Here is a 17514-nt window from a genome sequence, read left to right as displayed (position 1 = left end):
TAGCGTTAATCATCAAATAGTCATGTTTATAAAACATAAACTCTTGTTATCAGAATAAGCTATAAAGCATGACAGACACTCAGCGTATGCAATGAAGCATAGTCAGTCCACTCCCAAGGCTCAACAGGAAGGACTGCTCTGATACCATATTGTAACGTCCCGTCCAGTTCCCTAAATTCCCAAGTTTAATCCAGACTTGGTCCCACGCAATTCCGATCATCATAGCATTAGTTATAGCTTTTCAAATTTACTATTTTCATTTAAAGATAATGCAGAAAATCAGATTTCTTAATTTATCTTTGAAAAATCATAACTAATTCTCTAGTTAATACGAAATCTTCAAAATTGAATCTTAATAACAACTTTTATCATAGTTTCCTCAGCCTTTACTCTCATATCATTTCGATTATTGTTTCATAACTGATTCACTTCCAAAGTTGTCTTTTAATTTCAAAAATCAACTTTTCAGCAATTGGTTCAACATTTCAAGATTCAGACTTCCAATTATTCCTTAAACCCAATCTCAATGAATCACCAACTAAGTCCGTTACAGTAAACCAGCTCAATAGCAACAATTTCAATTTGATCCATCAAAATACATAAATCAAAATAATCTCTCATCAAATAGTTCATAATTCAATTTCACAAAATCAATGAATTCAATCAAAGTCCCAATCAAAATCACAATCATTCTAATCATAATTTCAGCCACAATTTAACATTCATAAAATCAATAAATTACTCAAAGCAATTAAACCTATTTGTAGTTATTCAATAAACCTTGTAGGTATTCTTAAATTAAAATCGTTTAAGTTAAACCCCTACCTCGATGTCGCAATCGTATTATTTAACGTAACAATTTACTTTATCCCCAATTCGTGGCAGCAGTAGTAATTCCAACAAAACTGGGACAGCAGCGGCATCACCTACAACTCTAGTAGCAGCAATAGCAACTTTGGAAGGGAATTTAATAGAGGCTGAAGCAAATGCAAGGGAAAAACAGAATAGATCATCAAAGGAGCAATAATCAAAATATTGGTTGTAGAACAAAACCAATCTTATCAAAAGAAATATGGGAGTAGAGCAGCGGCTCTGGTACTATGAAAAATAGAAACCAAAGACCAAGACATATGTCCTAGCGACAGCAGCACCAATCTGATCGGTTAGGACAGTAGAGACACCAACGAAATAAGAACGGCAGAACAAAATAGAAGCGGAACAGAGTCAAGAATATTAGAGGTAAATATAAGTTTGTTACAGAGCAACTGGAGTTCAGAGATAGTGATCCTGGTAGCCTGGGCATGACTAACTCTCCATGAACGACGGTAGCAACCAAGAATTCCGACGACAATGACAACCCCATTCTCTTTTCCCTCAGTCGTGTTTTGTTTCATCGCTTATCTTCCTCTCGCGTGGAGCAGCACCAGCAACGGTCAGGGTTTGACGGTGGTCACTCCCTCAACGACGACGGCTATGGCAGCTTAGCGACGGTGATAAGACGCGGTGTCGGTGGCAGAACAACTCCATCGAAGCCTCTGTCTCCCTCGCACATCATTCCCTCTTCCTCGCAGCAAGTTCTCTCTCGGTCACTCATCTATCTTCACCTAACGACGACAACGACGAGGATGGTGGAACCCTTCCCGGCGCCGTCCCCTCCCTCACCTATCCTTCCTCTTCTTCTCCATCTCCCCCTCGAGCTTCCCCTGTTTCTCATTTCTTTCCCTTTCTTTTCTTCTGTATACATGCATTTGTAGGTTTAGGGCACGAATTGGGAAATTTGGGGATATTAGGGATTTTATTAGAAATTTTAGGATTAGAGTAAAATATACACGAGTAATATAACAATTTTACAAAATATTTGAGATAAAATAACAATTCAGAAATCAAATATAATACTATAAAGATTACTTTCAAAACACGTAAGATTTTGTTTATCAATATATCAATGAACTCAAATAGTTATCTTTAATTTAAATCATAAAGTAAGCATACTAATCACATTTTATAAAATACAGTTTAAACTCAAAATATTAATTATCTAAATTAAATCATGAGCTTTCATTATTTTTCTATCATCGAGACTTCAATTTTAATTTATATATAAAATAACTAATTATAGAAATTACACAAGAATTGTAATTAACTTAACTCAAAATATTAATAAAACTAATTTAATTATTCTTAATTGATTAATTTCTAAGGATAAAGAGCTCATATTAATAAAATAATTCATAACTTTTTCATAATAAAAGTTATTTAATTTAGGTTGTACAATTCTTTCTTATTTTTCAATTACTAAAATTATGCAAAATATTCCATTATGATAAAACTTAAGAATCTTATTTAATTTAAAATGAAGTTATCTTCGAATCTATTTAATTATTTCTAAATAAATAATTTCTAAAATTATAAAGTTTAAACCTAGTAAGATAAAATCACAATTTATTCATATTTAGATTTTTAAAAATGCGGGATGTTACACAAAGCTACACGGAGCTACTCATAAAAGATCCGAAGCTCCCCTAAAAGGTGAATATTTTTCTTTTTATATATAACCTAATTTGATTTGAAAATAAAATAAAATATTAAATCCTAAAACTAAAAGATATTCGTTGTAAATAAAAATTACAAAAGTAAAAGCTAAGATAACTAATAAAGGCCAAATCCAACTAGAGATGCTCCAGGAGTGGGCTTCAACTCGGATTGCCTGGCGCTGAAGCCCAGCTGGGCATTTAGCGCCATAAGGGGCAGAGGCATTCCTGGTTGCAAGGCTTGTTGGTGCTAAACGCCGCTGGCGTTTAGCGCCTAGAGTGGTTGCCTCAAATCTTCTCCTTTTAGCTCAAAACTCTGCCAACTTGTTCTGAATTTTACCTGAAATCATAAAAACACTAAAACAACTCAAAGTATCATCCAAAGAGGATTTTTGCACTAAAATATAATAAAACTTACTAAATTCTAACTGAAAACAACTAGAAAATAAAGGGAAAAAGGGTACAAGATACTCATACATCATGCATGAGAAATTTATATGGGACAAGACTCACGATGCCATGATCAGGAAGATCTTCGACCATCGGATGGCTAGGCGGCTTCATGCCTTCAGCAGATGCTTGACGATGTACGTGAGAGGTGCAACTGACGTGTGAGCATCTTTTCTATATTTTCTTTGTAATTTAGATATAGATTTATTGAGTTTTTATTAGATTTTTATGTTTTAAGCTAGTTTGGATGCTAATTTGAGTTGTATTGTGGTTTTATTAATTTCAGGGAAAATGCCCCTGAGTTTGACAGAGTTCGTGTAGAAGAAAAAGGAAGAAATTTGATGCTGTCAAGCTGGCGCTTAATACGGCTACCTAGTGGTTAGCACTAGGCACCTCGTGCTTCGTGTAAGCTCTATGTGAAGCTGACGTCAAACGCCACGACTCGGTGTTTAGCGTCAGGTGTCTCATAAAGTATGCCCAAAATCATGCGCTAGTGGTGCTAAACGCCACTACCTGGCATTTAGTGCCAGGCATCCAGAAACCAAGGGAAAGCTCTCTGCCCAGCGGCACTAAACGCCAAGACTGGCATTTAGCACTAGTATCACATTTTGGTGATCCACGGAAGGCTTAGTTTTAGGTTTTAATTAATTTTTAATTTAAGAAAACAAAATCTTTTAGGGTTTAATTTATTTTATTTTCAAATCAACTAGGATTAGATACAAAAAGAGAAAAGATTTAGCCCTTCGATCTCTCTTCTCTTCTTTTCTGAGCCATGAGCAATGGTGCACGTGTACGCAAAACTCAAACTTTTTCGTACAACAGCAGCAGTACCAGCCAGTGCACTAGGTCGTCCAAGCAATACCTGAGTCAGTCAGGATCGATCCCACGAGGATTGTGGCTTGAAGCAAGCTATGGTTATCTTGTAGGTCTTAGTCAGGCGGAATCATAAGAAGTTATTGGATTAGTAAATTAGCTATTAAGAAGTTAGCTATTAGGAATTATATGTTGAGAATTGGAATACTGATAGGAATAGAGTTGAGGGTTGGAGTTGCTTTGTCTTTTTGAAGTAACTCTAGTACTATTGTCTTTCTTGCTTGTGAATGATCTTCTTCTATGGCAGGCTGTAAGTGATCAAAGCCATGCCAAAGGTCCTTGATCTCCTCTGCTACAGGTTGAATGCCATTGCCTGTGGTCATTCAATTAACAACCGTCCAAATCATAACATATGTTACACAGCAGTCTTACATGCAGAGATTGGAGGCTGCAACGCAGCAATCTCAGCAAAGTGGGGAGCACGACAATAACTCCGTTATTTCAGTCGTCGATCTTGATACAGTGTGGCGCGAGACTGCATCTGAGCCATACAAAAATTGTGTCTATAGGTTGGGCTTGTTCCAATGATAATAAGTTTACCAGCGGATTATTTTTGTTATTCGGCAGATAAATCCGACGGTATCCAACATTTGTTTTGCAATGATAGAATCATAACTATAGTTGTCTTAACATCATATGTCATTTGTTAGAATTTATACACCTAAAACTTTGAGGCTGCAACTCAGCAATGTCAACAGAGTGGAGAGGATGGCAACGCCTCCAGCATCTCCGTGGTCGATCCTAATGCGATGTGGCGCTAAACTGCAACCAAGCCGCAGAGGAACCGCAGCTACAGAGTAGGATCATTCTTTGCTAGAAACCATCGCAACTCCACCTTCAGGTCTTCCTCTACCTCGATCACCAGTTTTGTAGACCTCAGGACGTAGATTTGCGTGAGTAGGTCCATAGCCTATCCCAAAGCCTACAGGATCTATAACACCCTAACTTTTAACACCTCATAATTGTACTAAAAGCTCAAGCATTACTTACCTCTAAAACTTTTTATTTTATACTAACTTTATTAATATTGAGCCTTCGCAAATACGAACCGAAATTTTAATTAAGAAAATGAAGAGTCAGTATTTTAAACTATTTAGTCACAAAGATATATATATATATATATATATATATATAGACTTAGTGAAACATTTTCAAATACAAGTCCTACCCGTCTAAAAATCAAAATAATAAATGACGAGGGGAAAATAAATTCTAACAACTTAACACGTAAGCGTAATCTTCTATGCTCTTGTAGTTCTGCACTAAACGTTCGCACCTGTAGCTGAAAAGGGTGAAAATATAGGATAAGAAATGGGGAGTTCTTAGTAGGCTCATAGTGTATAGTTATGTTCATTTTATTATTTGCTACACAGGAATTCCACGATAGAATACTTACAATCTTCAACAGATTGCCAATAGCAACAGACGTCATAATACAAATAACTTTAACAAACCAGAGATACAGAGAAAATCACAAGTCAAGAAGCACACACATACACACACAAAATCACAGAAACACATATCACAGAGAAGTATGCGCAAACAAGTATGATGCATGTCTATCCTATGCAGGCCATGAGCTCATGTGTCGGTTGCCTACCCGCTCCCGACATTACCCGGGAACAAGTCCCAGATATGGCTTTCTAGATGCATACGGTATGCATATAAGTCTTATGGCCAAGCCCCATAAAATGTGACTTTTAAATGTATTTCAATATGATTACATCTGGAAAACTAACAGTTCTCACTGTGTGGGCATCCCCACTATACATTTGGCACTAAGGCCCAAACAACAACCATGTTCCATCTGCTCTCATGTGGCAGACAATCTTTTAAAGTCTTTTTATCTTTAGCCTCTGCTTTCCTATGACAGAAATCCTTTCAGTTAATACATTCGTTTCTCTTATGTTATCTACTCTCATGTGGCAGAGGTTCTTTAGTTCTTTTATTCTTTTAAATGCTTTTATGCTCTATTATTTATTAATTTATATTCTGACTTAACTTAGTAACCTTTGTCTGAGTTTGGCTTCAAGTGCCATATCCTCTGTAAGCAATCTCTATCTTATAGGTGTGACTCTCTTGAGTCGATGTATATGATGCACCCCTATTTCATGGTACATTTTGTCCTAAATTGACTGGATTTTATCCATTATTCATACACTCATTCATAGAATTCGCATGTTTTACATTTTCCTTCCTAATTTTGTGCTATGATTGAAAATATGCTTCTTTTGCCTTAAATTTGCTAATTTTAATCCTCTCTTTTTACCGTTCGATGTCGTGAAATGTGTGTTAAGTGATTTCAGGTTTTCCAGGGCAAGAATGGCTTAGAGAATGGAAAGGAAGCATGCAAAAGTGGAAAGAACACAAGAAATCAAGTATTTCAGAATCAGGCAGCGATGCGTACGCATGAGCGACGCGTACGCGTGACCCGTGTAGCAGGCAAGCGACGCGCACGCGTGGATGATGCGTACGCATGAACAGAAATTCTTTCAACAGCGCGTACGCGTGGCTGACGCATACGCGTGACGAGCATCACGTGCTGCAATTCACAGAAAACACTGGGGGCGATTTCTGGGCTGCTTTGGACCCAGTTTCAAGCCCGAAAACACAGATTAGAGGCTGCTAAGTGGAGCTGGAGGGGGAATCAATCATTCACACTTTCATTCACATTAGTTAGGTTTAGATGTATTTTTCTAGAGAGAGAAGCTCTATCCTCTCTCTAGGTTTTAGGGTTTCTTCTTTCAATTTATCTTTAGGTTCAGGTTCAATCTTCCTTTAATTTAATTTTTGTCTTACTTTTATTTGTTTAAGCACTTTAGTTCATCTTCTTCTCTTGTTAATTTCTCTTTTCTGCCATTTTTATGTTTATGAGCTTTTGTTATGTTTGATTTTTATTAATGCAATTTCTATTTTCCATGTTTATTGTTACCCTCTTTAGTTGTTAGTCATTGATGCTTGCAATTGGTTGTTTAGATTTAATATTCCTTGTTAATTTTCTATGTTTTTATTTTATGCCTTCCAAGTATTTGATGAAATGCTTGGTAGGATTTTAAATTAGATTTTCATGTTCTCAACTTGGATTGATTAATTAGAGACTCTTATGTTATCAAAAGTCTTTTGTTAGTTGGTGATTGAAAGTTGCTATTTGGCTTGAGCTTCACTAACTCTAGTCTTTGATTAGGACTTGTAAACTCAAGTTGAATTGCTCACTTGACTTACCTTCATTGTTAAAGGTTAACTAGGTAAGAGCAGAAGGCAATTACCGTCACAATTGACTATGATAATGGGGATAGGAATTCCAATTTTCAATCTTTGCTAGCACTTTTCTTATTCGTTATTTTATTTCCTTGTTATTTACATTACTTGTCTCTTATCACAAAAAAACCCCAAAAATACTTTTCCATAACCAATTATAAGTACACTTCCCTGCAATTCCTTGAGAGACGACCCGAGGTTTAAATACTTCGATTAATTTTATTGGGTTTGCTTAAGTGACAAACAATTTAAATATTAATTGAGGTTTAATTGTCGGTTTACATTATACTTGCAATGCGATATTTTTTGTGAAAATCTTTACCGACATTTTTCTTCCGTCAAATTTTTGGCGCCGTTGCCGACGAATTGCAAATGTGTGCCTTATTATTGGTTATTGTGAATATTGTGAATATGTTTGCTTTTCGTTTCTTTGTTAGTTGTTTCTAGTTTTAGGAGTTTATTTTCATTATTTCTTATTAGTTTTTGTTTTTATTTTCTCTTGTTACTATGAATTCTCACCCCTTTGGCTATGAGTTTGGTTCAAATTATGTTGTAGGGAATGGAAGCTACAATAAGAATATGCATTAAGGATGGTACAATCAAAGGTGGGAGGAGCCTCAAGCTTATGGACAACCCTCTTGGCAACAACCTCCACCAACTTATTATGAGCAAGAGCCATTCCAAGGTGCATACCAAGACAATAGATACGGTGGACCCCCTTTTAGTTACCAACAAGCCCCACCATATGCCTATGAACCCTCTCCTTAACATAGCTTTGAACCACCATACTCACAAGCCACCTACAACCATTCACCTCCGTATAACCCTAACCCATATCCATCATACCAGCCACCTTATGAGCCATATGAACCATACATAGAGCCACCCCAATTCTAACCCAATTACTCCCAAGAACGACCACCTCAATATACACCACCTCTGATGTATGAAAATTTTCAACCACAAGATGAATTTTCTTTTCCACCACAACTCTCCAAGAGCCATATGATCCTAATTATGTTAGCCAAGCGAAATAAGAATCAAAAGATCATCTCAAGGAAGCAATGGATCGACTTCAAGCAACCATCGGTCAAAGTTTGACCCATGTGAGAACAAAGGACTGGAGTGTGTTGTACAACAAGTGGAAAATATGGAAAGTGTTGAACCGCCACATCCTTATCATGATGAACCACCCTCTTATCATGAACCTTTCCTCCCAAGCAATGAACCCTTATATCCACTCCAATCTCCAATGGATGACACTCTTGGTGTTCTTCTTCAAGAGCAAAGAGATATACAAAGGACGACACTAGAGTTTGTAGCTACCTTGACCGAGGTAGTAGGTAGTTGATGAGCGGATAATTTATACGCTTTTTGGCATTGTTTTTAGGTAGTTTTTAATATGTTTTAGTCACTTTTTATTATATTTTTATTAGTTTTTAAATAAAAATCACATTTCTGGACTTTACTATGAGTTTGTGTGTTTTTCTGTGATTTCAGATAATTTCTGGCTGAAATTGAGGGAGCTGAGCAAAAATTTGATTCAGGCTGAAAAAGGACTGCTGATGTTGTTGGATTCTGACCTCCCTGCACTCGGAATGGATTTTTTGGAACTACATGATTCCAATTGTCGCGCTCTCAATTGTGTTGGAAAGTAGACATCCAGGGCTTTCCAGCAATATATAATAGTCCATACTTTGCTCAAGGATAGACGACGTAAACTGGCGTTCAACGCCAGTTCCATGTTGCATTCCATGTTGCTCAAGAAAGAGGTCACTAAGTTACTAGAGGCTAGGATTATTTATCCTATCTCTGATAGCCCCTGGGTGAGTCATGTCCATGTTGTCCCTAAGAAGGGATGTATGACAGTGGTTCATAATGAAAAAAATGAACTGGTTCCTACAAGAACAGTTACAGGATGGCGTATGTGTATTGACTACAGAAGGCTCAATACAGCCACCAGGAAGGATCACTTTCCTTTACCATTCATAGACCAGATGCTAGAAAGACTAGCAGGTCATGAATACTACTTCTTTTTGGATGGCTATTCAGGTTACAACCAAATTGCAGTAGATCCTCAGGACCAATAGAAAACAGCATTCACATGTCCATCTGGAGTATTTGCATACAGAAGAATGCCTTGGTCTGTGCAATGCACCTGCAACCTTTCAGAGGTGCATGCTCTCTATCTTCTCCAATATGGTAGAAAAATTTCTGGAAGTCTTCATGGATGACTTCTCAGTATTTGGAGACTCATTTAGCTCCTGTCTTAACCATCTAGCACTTATTCTGAAAAGATGCCAAGAGACTAACCTGGTTCTAAATTGGGAAAAATGTCACTTTATGGTGACTGAAGGAATTGTCCTTGGGCATAAAATTTCGAACAAGGGAATAGAGGTGGATCAAGCTAAGGTAGAGGTAATTGAAAAATTACCACCACCCACCAATATTAAGGCAATCAGAAGCTTTCTGGGGCATGCAGGATTCTATAAAAGGTTTAGAAAGGATTTTTCAAAATTTGCAAAACCTCTGAGCAATCTGCTAGCTGCTGACACGCCATTTATGTTTGACACAGAGTGTTTGCAGGCGTTTGAAACCCTGAAAGCTAAGCTGGTCACAGCACTAGTTATTTTTGCACCCGATTGGACATTACCTTTGGAACTAATGTGACCATGCCATTGGTGCAGTATTGGGACAGAGGCATAACAAGCTTCTGCATGTCATTTATTATGCTAGCCGTGTTTTAAATGATGCCTAGAAAAATTACACAACCACAGAAAAAGAGCTGCTTGCAGTGGTTTATGCCATTGACAAGTTTAGATCATACTTAGTAGGATCAAAAGTGATTGTGTACACTGACCATGCTGCTCTTAAATATCTACTCACAAAGCAGGATTCAAAGCCCAGGCTCATAAGATGGGTGTTGCTTCTGCAAGAGTTTGATATAGAAATAAGAGACAGAAAAGGGACAGAGAATCAAGTAGCTGATCACCTGTCCCGGGTAGAACCAGTAGCAGGAGCATCCCTCCCTCCAACTGAGATCTCTGAAACCTTTCTGGATGAGCAATTGTTTGCTATTCAGGAAGCTCTGTGGTTTGCAGACATTGCAAACTATAAGACACAAGGTTCTCCTTCTGTAACCATGGAGAAGAAACATGAAAATCTTCTCTCAATATAGAGTCAAACAAAACCCCCACATTCAAACTCTAAGTTTGGTATTGGGAGGCCACAACCAAACTCTAAGTTTGGTGTTGAGAGGCCCCAACCCTGCTCTGATTATCTGTGAGGCTCCATGAGAGCTCACTGTCAAGCTATTGACAATAAAGAAGCGCTTATTGGGAGGCAACCCAATTTTTACTTATCTATGTTAATTTTCTGTTTTCCATTTTTATTTTATGTTTTCTTTAGGATGATGATCATGTGGAGTCACAGAAATCAAAGCAAAGTCAAAAATAGCATTAAAACAGCTCACTCTGGAGGAAGAGCTTACTAGCATTTAAACGCCAATAAGAAGCATCAGACTGGCGTTTAACGCCAGAAAGAAGCATCAAGCTGGAGTTAAACGCCAGAAACAAGCACCAAGTTGGCGTTCAACGCCAAGAAAGGGGAAAAGCTGGCGTTTAACGCCAGGAACAAGTAGCAGTCTGGCGTTAAACGCCAGATTGCACACTAAGGGCGTTTTGCATGCCTCAATGGAGCAGGGATGTTAAGTCCTTGACCCCTCAGGATCTGTGGACCCCACAGGATCTCCACCTACCTCACCATTCCAATTCAAACCATTCCCCTCCCATACCCACCCATTCACACACCTCTTTCTCCTCCACTTATCCTTCTACTCCCTTCTATCTTCTTTTGCTCGAGGACGAGCAAACCTTTTAAGTTTGATGTGGAAAAAAGCGTTGCTTTTTATTTTTCCATAACCATTTATGGCACCTAAGGCCGGAGAAATCTCTAAAAAGAGGAAAAGGAAGGCAGTTGCTTCCACCCCCGAGTCATGAGAGAAGGAGAGGTTCATCTCAAGGGTCCATAGTTCAGTGGTAGAGCATTTGACTGCAGATCAAAGAGCTATGAGGAAGGAGCAACAAAGACAAGGAAGAGACATAGAGGAGCTCAAGAGCACCATTGGTTCTTCAAGAAGAGGAAGACGCCACCCTCACTAAGGTGGACCCGTTCCTTAATCTCCTTGTTCTCATTTCTCTGTTTTTCGTTTACTATGCTTTATGTTTATTTATGTTTGGGTCTTATTACATGATCACTAGTATCTAAGTGTCTATGTCTTAAAGATATGAATGTCCTATGAATCCATCACCTTTCTTAAATGAAAAATGTTTTCTGAAAAAGAAAAAGAAGTACATGAATTTCGAATTTTAAAATAGTTTAATTATTTTGATGTAGTGGTAATACTTTTTGTTTTCTGAATGAATGCTTGAACAGTGCATATGTCTTTTGAATTTGTTGTTTATGAATGTTAAAATTGTTGGCTCTTGAAAGAATGATGAAAAAGGAGAAATGTTATTTGATAATCTGAAAAATCATAAAACTGATTCTTGAAGCAAGAAAAAGCAGTGAAGAACAAAGCTTGCAGAAAAAAATGCAAAAAAAAAAGAGAGCAAGAAAAAGAAAAAGCAAGCAGAAAAAGCCAAAAGCTCTTTAAACTAAAAGGCAAGAGCAAAAATCCAATAGCCCTTAAAACCAAAAGGCAACGGTAATAAAAAGGATCCAAGGCTTTGAGCATCAGTGGATAGGAGGGCATAAAGGAATAAAATCCTGGCCTAAGCGGCTAAACCAAGCTGTCCCTAACCATGTGCTTGTGGCGTGAAGGTGTCAAGTGAAAAATTGAGACTGAGCAGTTAAAGTCGAGATCCAAAGCAAAAACAGAGTGTGCTTAAGAACCTTGGACACCTCTAATTGGGGACTTTAGCAAAGCTGAGTCACAATCTGAAAAGGTTCACCCAGTTATGTGTCTGTGGCATGTATGTATCTGGTGGTAATACTAGAAAACAGAGTGCTTAGGGCCACGGCCAAGACTCATAAAGTAGCTGTGTTCAAGAATCAACATACTGAACTAGGAGAATCAATAACGCTATCTGAATTTTGAGTTCCTATAGATACCAATAATTCTGAACTTCAAAGGATAAAGTGAGATGCCAAAACTGTTCAGAAGCAAAAAGCTAATAGCCCCGCTCATCTAATTAAGACTGATCTTCATAGATGTTTTTGGAATTCATTGTATATTCTCTTCTTTTTATCCTACTTTGTTTTTAGTTGCTTGGGGACAAGCAACAATTTAAGTTTGGTGTTGTGATGAGCGGATAATTTATACGCTTTTTGGCATTGTTTTTAGGTAGTTTTTAATATGTTTTACTCACTTTTTATTATATTTTTATTAGTTTTTAAATAAAAATCATATTTCAGGACTTTACTATGAGTTTGTGTGTTTTTCTATGATTTCAGGTAATTTCTGGCTGAAATTGAGGGAGCTGAGCAAAAATCTGATTCAGGCTGAAAAAGAACTGCTGATGCTGTTAGATTCTGACCTCCCTACACTCGGAATAGATTTTTTGGAGCTACAGGATTCCAATTGGAGCGATCTCAATTGCGTTGGAAAGTACACATCCAGGGCTTTCCAGAAATATATAATAGTCCATACTTTGTTCAAGGATAGACGACGTAAACTGGCGTTCAACGCCAGTTCCATGTTGCATTCTGGCGTTAAACGCCAGAAATAGGTTACTGATACCAGGGCATCTTGGCCAGTTTCACTGACCTCTTCTTTACTGTTTTTAGGATAGTTTCATACATTTCTTTAGGAAATAAGCTAGTTTTGGGTAAATATTCACTTATGCCTTGATTCAAGCATACATTGTGCATTTTACATAATTTCATGAGGATTTTGCATAAGTTTAGTGACAAATATTATGTTGCATTACTCATGACTTGGACTAGAGCTTTGATGCACTTTATTGCTTGATTTCAGGACCAAAAAGGAAGCAGGAAAAGGGGAGGTAACTTGCAAGATTAATGAGAAAAGTGATTGCCAATAACACTCTCAAAAAGCCATCAATGCCCACGTTAGAGAGTCACGTTAACTAAGTTAACGTGAACTCTAACGTGGAGAAGAGAAGATGAGCCAACGTTAGTGACACTTAACATTGTCACTAACGTTGGCAATTACTCATAAGTGGCCACGTTAGAAGCCACGTTAACCTAGTTAACGTGGCCTCTAACGTTAAGGGGGGGGAAGAGAAGCCAACGTTAGTGACACTCAACATTGTCACTAACGTTGGCCTATGGTGCAATGTACCACGTTAACTCCCACGTTAACTTGGTTAACGTGGGAACTAACGTAAAGGATGAAGAGTTGTCGACAACGTTAGTGACACTCAACATTGTCACTAACGTTGAAGCAACCACACAACCCCAAAGAGTCACGTTAACCTCCACGTTAACTTAGTTAACGTGGAAGCTAACGATGAGGAATGAAGGATGAGCCAACGTTAGTGACATTCAACATTGCCACTAACGTTGGGATGGCTAAAGATGGCTACGTTAGAGGCCACATTAACCTAGTTAACGTGGACTCTAACGTGAGACCCAGGGGCACACTGGAACGTTAGTGACAATGTTCAGTGTCACTAACGTTCTCGAAGGATTAACAAGGCAACGTTAAACGCCACGTTAACCTAGTTAACGTGGGTTTTAACGTAAGGCAAAGGGGTGCATTGGAACATTAGTGACAATGTTAAGTGTCACAAACGTTCTCGAACTTATATTCTCACTAAATATTAACACCCCTAACGTCCTGAGCTGAAGTCTCTGCCCACTTAGCACTTTCTCTCTGCAAGTAAAGCCAAGCCCAAATGAAGAAAAGAACTGCTTCAAACTCAAGATCCAAAGGCCCAAGACTTGAAGAGTAAAGTAGAAGCTGAGAAGAGTAGTATATATAGGAGTAGCTTTGAATTGTAAAGAAGCTCTGGAGGCTGGGAAAAAGAGAACTACTATCTGTATTTTACTTTCTTTGCAAATTCTAGTTTTATGATGTATTCTCCATCTTTGTTTTCATTTTCAATAGCTATGAACAACTAAACCCCTTTCATTGGGTTAGGGAGCTCTGTTGTAATTTGATGGATCAATACTAATTTTCATTATTCTTCTTCTATCTTTCCTCTTGATTTTACTTGAAAGCTTTCGATCTTCATCCAATTGAGTAGTTATCTTGGAAGAGAAGCTATTCAAACTTGGATCTCTTTTGAACCTTGAAAGAGGAATGAAGAGATCAAGCTAGAAATACTTTCTCATGCTGGACCAAATTGGGTTTGGATGGGTATGTGACTATAACCTTCTCAATACTTGATTTGGGAAATGCATGTGGTATAATCAGTGACCATACTTCATCTCTTCTCATGAGCAATTGACCAAGGAATTGGCTATTGATCAAGATTTGAGAGATTGAATTGCAAGAAATTGTAATTCAATCACTTAAGATTGCCAAGGAGATCAATGAGTGCATTGATTGAGGAAGAGATGAAAATGAACTTGATCCGGAGAATTGCAACATCTCCTAAGCCCAATGAACTCTCCATCTCTGATCTTACCCATTCTCTTTAATTTCTGCCATTTACTTTTATGAGCAAATCCCCCATTCCCATTTACAATTCTGTAATTTATTTTCAGTCATTTACTTCCAGTACTTTAATTCTAGCATTTACTTTTCTGTTATTTACATTCCCGCCATTTTATTTTCTGCAACTCTCAACCCAAATCCTGGATTCGCTCAACTAGAACATTCTTCTAATTAAAGTTGCTTGATCAATCAATCCCTGTGGGATTCGACCTCACTCTATTGTGAGTTTTTACTTGACGACAACTTCGGTACACTTGCCGAAGGGAGATTTGTTGAGAGACAAGTTTTTCGTGCATCAAGTTTATGGCGCCGTTGCCGGGGATTGATTGTGCATCAACAATGATTAGATTGGAAGATCACTAGATTGAGCATTTTATTTTGTGAATTTCATTTTCTGTTTGAGTGATTTATTTTTTGTTTTAGTTATACTTCTTCCCTTCTCCCTCTACTCCTTTGTTTTTTCTTTGTTTTTTCAATTCTGTTTGCTAACCCACTAACTGTTTGATATATTGCATCACCCACAAATAACAGCAATTCTAACACAAATACTGTCTGCACCTATTTTCTCTGCTTGTACTTGTTGGTTGTATGACAGGGAGAAGAAGCGGGGCTTCAGCTTCCTTTGATTCTGAACCGGAGAGAACCTTCCTTAGACTAAGGAGGGAGGCAAAAGAAAAACGAGTAGTTGGTGCTGAAGAAGAGGAGGAACAGTTTGAGGAATACTTTGAACCAAACATGGAAGAAAACATGGAAAATCATCATGAAGAAGAGACTCACAACCATGGCAGAGAAGGTGGAGCAAATCATGCTGGGGAGGATAGAAGAGTTTTGGGCTCCTACATTAATCCAAACCCAGGCAATTGTGGAAGTAGCATCCAAAAGCCAACAATCCATGCTAACAACTTTGAACTTAAACCACAGCTCATCACCCTTGTTCAGAACAACTGTTCGTTTGGAGGAGGTGTTCAAGAAGACCCCAATCAACATTTGACCACCTTCCTGAGAATATGTGACACAGTGAAATCTAATGGTGTTCATCCTGACGCCTATAGACTACTCTTATTTCCCTTCTCACTCAGAGACAAGGCAGCCAAGTGGCTGGAATCCTTCTCAAGGGAGAGCTTGACAACTTGGGAGGATGTGATGAACAAATTCTTAGCAAGATTCTACCCTCCTCAATGAATCAATAGGCTGAGAGCTGAGATTCAAACCTTCAGGCAACAAGATGGTGAGACTCTGTATGAAGCATGGGAGAGGTTCAAAGACTTAACAAGGAGGTGTCCACCTGACATGTTCAACGAATGGGTCCAGCTGCACATTTTCTATGAAGGGCTCTCTTATGAGTCAAAGAAGGCAGTAGACCATTCATCTGGAGGATCCTTGAACAAGAAGAAGACCATTGAGGAAGCCATAGATGTTGTTGAAACAGTAGCAGAAAATGACTACTTCTATGCTTCCGAAAGAGGGAACACAAGAGGAGTGATGGAGCTAAACAATGTAGATGCTCTGTTGGCCCAAAACAAGCTCATTACCCAGCAGCTGGCTGACCTCACCAAGAAGATGGAGAGGAACCAAGTAGCAGCAATCTCATCTTCATCAACAATCCAAGAAGGAGTGAATGAAGAAGCAGAGGGGAGTCAGGAGCAAGCCAACTACATTGGGAATTTACCAAGGAAAAACTATGATCCATACTCCAAGACTTACAACCCTGGATGGAGAAACCACCCAAACTTTGGGTGGGGAAGTGAGCAAGATCAAAAGCAATTCACCCAGAGGACATCTCAACATCCCCACAACAACACTTCTCCACATACTTATCAAAACCAAAACAGCACGTTTGCTCCGAATCACTCATCAATTGATGACAAGCTCTCTAAGATTGATGCCTTAATTGAAGGAATATGCAGAGACATTCAAGATAGTAAAGCATTCAGAGAGGAAGTGCAGTCAAACATGCCGAATCAAAATGCTGCCATCACAAAACTGGAGACACAAATCAGCTATCTGTTTAAGCAGCTTCCTAACCACAATTTTTGCTATGATGCCCATTCAAGCAAAAGGGAGGAGTTTCAAGCTATCACACTTAGGAGTGGGAAGGAACTGAAGGAACATCCCCAAAAACCACAAGAAGAAGGCTCAAATGAAAAGAAAGAAGAGCAAGATGGAATGCAACCCCCCACGCCAAGTTTGCAGAAAGAAAAAAAGGTACCCCAACTGAACGTCTCAAGAGCTCCATACCCCCAGCTATTGAAGAAAAAGGAAGATGACAACCAGTTCTTGAAATTTTTGGAAATCTTCAAGAAGCTACAAATCAACATACCATTTGCTGAAGCCATAGAACAAATGCCACTTTATGCCAAATTTTTGAAGGAGGTAATGACTAAGAAGAGAAGCTGGAAGAACAATGAGACTGTGATACTAACTGAAGAGTGCAGTGCTATCATTCAGGCATAAACTACCTCAGAAACTGAAGGATCCTGGGAGTTTTCAGATCCCATGCATTATAGGAGAAATCATAGTAGAAAAGGCTCTTTGTGACTTGGGGGCCAGCATCAATTTGATGACAGTAGCTATGATGAGAAAGATGAAAATTGAGGAGGCTAAACCAATAAAAATGGATCTACAACTGGCAGACCGGTCGTTCAAATTCCCTCATGGGATAGTGGAGGATTTGCTGGTAAAAGTAGGAGATTTCATATTCCCAGCAGATTTTGTGGTGCTGGAGATGCAAGAAGACGCCAAAACCTCCATCATTTTGGGACGGCCATTCTTGGCCAC

The 17514-nt window shown here is 38.4% G+C and overlaps 1 non-coding gene across 1 annotated transcript; it reads right to left on the bottom strand.

Moving 5' to 3' along the window:
- Positions 1–15924: 15924 nt before the first annotated feature.
- LOC148580740 (small nucleolar RNA R71) lies at positions 15925–16028 on the bottom strand. The gene has a single exon (XR_015896235.1). It is a non-coding gene; the product is annotated as a small nucleolar RNA R71 (small nucleolar RNA).
- Positions 16029–17514: the final 1486 nt, after the last annotated feature.

Source organism: Arachis ipaensis, chromosome B10, assembly GCF_059453495.1.
Source record: "Arachis ipaensis isolate K30076 ecotype BB chromosome B10, ASM5945349v1, whole genome shotgun sequence".
NCBI lineage: Eukaryota > Viridiplantae > Streptophyta > Magnoliopsida > Fabales > Fabaceae > Arachis > Arachis ipaensis.
This window is presented reverse-complemented; position numbering and strand designations above follow the sequence as displayed.